Source organism: Microcebus murinus, chromosome 9 (assembly GCF_040939455.1).
Source record: "Microcebus murinus isolate Inina chromosome 9, M.murinus_Inina_mat1.0, whole genome shotgun sequence".
Classification (NCBI taxonomy): domain Eukaryota; kingdom Metazoa; phylum Chordata; class Mammalia; order Primates; family Cheirogaleidae; genus Microcebus; species Microcebus murinus.
In genome coordinates this window covers 93,705,354-93,710,649 of record NC_134112.1, presented here as the reverse complement: position 1 = coordinate 93,710,649, position 5,296 = coordinate 93,705,354, and positions in this window count along the sequence as shown.

The window sequence follows — 5,296 nt, the reverse complement described above, 5'->3', positions numbered from 1 at the left end:
TTACTCTGTTGATGTGTAGCATATTTATTGGTTTTAGTATGTTGAACCATTCTTGCATCCCTGGTATAAATTTCACCTGATCATGGTATACTATCCTTTCAATGCAGTGTTGGATTCAGTTTGCTAGTACTTTGTTGAGGATTTTAACATCTATGTTAATCAGTGATATCAGTCTTTTTTTGTTGTGTCTTTATTAGATTTTGGTATTGGGGTGATTTTTGCCTCATAGAATAAATTAGGGAGAATTACCTCTTCTGAGATTTTTTTGGAATCGTTTCAGGAGGATTGATACTAGTTCTTCTTTGTACTTTTGCTATAAGTAGGCTGTGAATCCATCTAAGCCCTGGGGTTTTCTTTGTTGGGAGACTTTTTTTTTTTATTTAATTTTATTTTTTTAGCCACCAGGACTGTGAGAAAGTTGAGAGACTTTTTACAGCTAATTAAATCTCACTATTCATTATTGGTCTGTTCAGATTTTTTCTTTCTTTCTGAGTCCATCTTTGTAGGTTGTAGATTTTCAGAAATGTGTATCAATTTCCTCTAGGTTCTCCAGTTTGTCAGTATATAGTTGTTCATAATAGTCTTTGATGTTTTTTTGTGTTTTCGTGGTATTAGCTGTAATGTCTCCTTTTTCATGTTTGAATTTGTTTATTTGGGTCTTTACTCTTCTTGGTTAGTCTAGCTAGTGTTTTATCAATTTTGTTTATCTTTTCATTCCTTTGATTCTTTTTATTTTATTTTTATTTTTTAGTCTCTATATTATTTAATTCAACTATGGTCTTTATTATTTCTTTTCTTTTCTTTGTTTTGGGTTTGGTTTATTCTTGCTTTTCTAGTTCCTTGAGGTACATTGTTACACTGTTAGTTTGCAGTTTTTCTGCTTGTTTGCTGTAGGTATTTATGGCTATTACCTTCCCTCTTAGCACTGCTTTTACTCTATTCCCTAGGTTTTGGTATGTTCTATTTCCATTTTCATTTGTTTCAAGGATCTTATTGAATTTCATCTTAATTTCTTTGTTGACTGCATGGTCATTCAGAAGTATGCCGTTTAATTTCCATGTATTTGTATAGCTACTAGAGTACCTCTTGTATTGATTTCTGGTTGTATGCCATTATGGTCTGAGAAGATATTTGATTTGATTTGATTACAAAAATCTTTTTTTAATTTATTGTGTCTTGTTTTGTGGACTAACATAGAGTTTATCCTGGAGAATATTCCATATGCTGATGAAAAGAATATATATTCTGCAGTTGTTGGATAGAATGTTCTGTAAATGTCTGTTAATTCCATTTGGTCTAAAGTCCAGTTTAATTACGATGTTTCTTTGTTGATTTTCTCTTTAGATGTTCTGTCAAATGCTGAGAGTGAGGTGTTGAGATCTCCCACTAATATGACTTTTGAATTTAGTTCAAACTCTAAACCCACAGATTTGAGCTCAAAAGCTGCATGTAGGCTAAACACAAAGAAAACTGTGTCTAGGCACATCACAATCAAATTGCTGAAAACCAGTGATAAAGAAAAGATTTTAAAATCAAATAGGGAAACACAGAGCATAGCATGTACTGCAGAGCAAACAGACTTACCAGGACTTATTTTCAAAAACAACGCAAACCAAAAAATAGTGGTGGCATATCTTTAAAGCACTGAAAGAAAAAAAAAAAAAAACTATTAACTTAGAGTTCTATATCCTAACAAAAATATCTTTTGAAAATGAAGGTGAGATAAAGATGTTTTCAGAAAAACAAAAGCTGAGAGAATTCATTACCAGCAGATGTGTTCCATAATAAATATTAATGAAGTCCTTCATGCCAAAGGAAAATGCTGCCAGATAGAAATTTGGGCTTACACAAAGTAATAAAGAGCTTCAGAAATGGTGAGAAAATATATAAAATGGTATTTTTAGTTTCTTTTAAATATACAAAGGTTTTGCCTTTAAATTTTTTGTTATTTTTTTTTTTTTAATTTAGAGAAGGGGGTCTTACTCTGCCTCCCAGGCTAGAGTGCAGTGGCACTATCATAGCTCACTGCAGCCACGAATTCCTGGGCCCAAGCCATTCTCCCACCTCAGACTCCTGAGGCTGGCACTACAGATGTGTATTACCATGCCTGGCTAATTTAAAACACTGTTTTAGAGACAAGGTCTTGTTGTGTTGCCCAGGCTGGTCTTAAACTCCTGGCCTAAACCAATCCTCCCACCTCAGACTTCCATAATACTGGGATTATAGGCATGAGCCACTATACCCGGCCTAATTTTTTTTCTTTAAATGAAGATAAAGCAACATATATGGCCACAACAGAAAGAATGGGGATAAGGGTAAAATGCAAGCATACATTATAAATATCTTTATATTATATATGAAGTGACATAATATTACTGGAAAGTAGAATGTGATAAATTAAAGATGTACATTGCACAAGCAAACACTAAGAAAGTAAATCAAAGAAGTTTAGCTAATAATTCAATGGAGGAGAAAAAAGTAGAATACTAAATAATAGTCAATCCAAAAGAAAATAGGAACAAATGAACAAAAAACAGATAAGATAAATAGAAAACAAATAGCAAGATAGTAAAAATAAACTCAACATTACCAAAATGTTAATGGCATAAACTCTCCAATTAAAAGAGATCATCTGACTAAATTTTAAAAAAGCAAGTTCCAAATATATGCCATCTCTAAGAAATGGAATAAAAACACAAAAGTCAAGATAGGTTAAATGTAAATGGATGGAAAATTATATTCCATGCAAATATTAATCATAAGAAAGCTAGATGGTTATATTAGTATTTGACAAAGTAGACTTAAGGAAAAGGAATATTAACAGTGATATAAAAAGGACATTTTATAATAAAGAAATAGCCAATACATCAAGAAGACTTAATAATAATTGTGAATATATATACAATATACAGTCATGCATTGCTTAACAACAGAGATGTGCTCTGAGAAATGCATTGTTAGGCAATTTTGTAGTTGTGCAAACATCATAGAGTGTACTTACACACACCTACGTGGTATAGCCTACTACACACCTATGCTGTATGGTATGGCCTATTGTTCATAGGCTACAAACCTGTAGAGCTTGTTACTGTACTAAGTATTATAGGCAATTATAACACAACGGTAAGTATTTATGTATCTGAACATATCTAAACACAGGAAAGATATGGGATCACCTTTTCGGATCACCATCATATATGCAGTCTGTCCTTGATTGAAACATTGTTATGCAGTGCATGACTGTAGTTTCAAAATTAATAAAGCTCAGGAGGATAAAACTGAAAGGAGAAATAGATAAATACACAGTTGTAGTTGGAGAGTTAAACACTACTCTCTCAGTAACTGATACAACAATTAGACAGAAAATCAGTAACACTATAGATGACTTGAACAGTGCTAGCATACAACTTGATATAACTGACATGTACAGAACCACCACAGAATATAATTTTTTTTAGTATATATGAAAAATTTACTAAAATAGATTATATGCTGGGACATAAAACAAGTCTGTTGAAATTTGCAGTCTGTTTCAGAAAATAGTAGAATTAGCTACAACTCAATAACAAAAGATATGTAGGAAATGCAAAATTATCTGGACATTAAATATCACACTTATAAATTATGCATATATCAAAGGAAAAATTCATAAAGGAAATGAGAAAATATTGAACTGAATGGTAACTGAAGCACAACATATTAAAATGTGGGGATGTAGTTAAAAACTGCCTTAAAAATTTATGGATGTAAATGTTTTTGATTAGTGAATGAGGGGAAATGACCAGAATGATAGAATGTCAATCCCAAATTTCCTTGACAAGCTGGAATAAGAGATCAATAAGACAAGAAATTGGCAACTGATTGAGTTTACGAAATGAAAAAAAAAAAAAAGACAAAGTTATTCTATCAAGGCATATGGAAAAATGATGTGAAGGAGAGAAATGTAGATGTGGGAAGAGGAATAAATGAATGTCTTCATTTTCAGTCCCTTTAATCAGAGGTAATGGTGAAATATTTAAGTGGAAATATCCTAAAGGTGCCTAGAAATACTGCTTGGGCTGTTGAGGTGAGATTAGAATAGGTGTTTATTTTGAGGTTGAAAGAATGATTGGATTTTCTGAACAGAAAACGCAGAAATAAATGCACTGATGGTTGGAGATGAAACAGGTAACACTTAGTTTTTAAAATACTACACATTATCACCAATTTCCCTTAAGATTTATAACACATTATCCACTTTTAAACATCTTGTAAAGACCAGAAGCAGCTGTTTATCCCCAAACCCATAGTGTGTCTAAGATATTGGAGCATGTAACACCATATTTTGGGCACACTTTTTAAAATCTTGCAGAACAATGCTGCCCTAAAAAATCTGTTGGGGAAAAGCTACAAGATACTGTGAGCCCAGTTGCTAACTCTTCTTTGTGCAAAAGACTTCGTGAATAGCTGGGGCTGTGGCAATTTCTTAAAACAAGACAGCAAAGAAGTTTGCCACATTGATTGACTGACTCTTCCTTTCATGAAAGATTTCTCTGTAGAGTAAGATGCTGTTTGATAGCCTTTTACCTAGAACTTCTTTCCAAATTGCAATCAATCCTTAAAATTTGCCACTGCTTTACCAACTACATTTATGTAATACTCTAAATCCTTTTTTGTCATTTCAACAGTGTTCACAACATCTTCACCAAGAGTAGTTTCCATCTCACGAAATCATTGTCTTTGCTCATTCATAAGAAGCAACTCCTCATCCATTAAAGTTTTTTTTTTTTGTTTGTTTGTTTTTGAGACAGAGTCTCACTCTGTTGCCTGGGCTAGAGTGCCCTGGCATCAGTCTAGCTCACAGCAACCTCAAACTCCTGGCCTCAGGCAATCCTTCTGTCTCACCCTTCCTAGTAGCTAGGACTACAGGCATGAGCCACCATGCCTGGCTAAATTTTTCTATATATTTTTGGTTGGCCAATTAATTTCTATTTTTAGTAGAGATGGGGGTCTCGCTCTTGCTCAGGCTGGTTTCGAACTCCTGACCTTCAGCAATCCGCCCGCCTCGGCCTCACCAGAGTGCTAGGATTAAAGGCGTGAGCCACTTGGCCCGTGCCCATTCAAGTTTTATTATGAAAGGAAATCAGTATATTGAAGAGATAGCTGTACTTCCATGTTTATTGCAGCCCTATGCACAATAGCTAAGATTTACAATCAAGCTAAGTGCCCATCAATAATGAATAAATAAAGAAAGTGGCACATATACACAATGGAACATTACTCAGCCATAAAAAATAATAAATCCTGTCATTTGCAA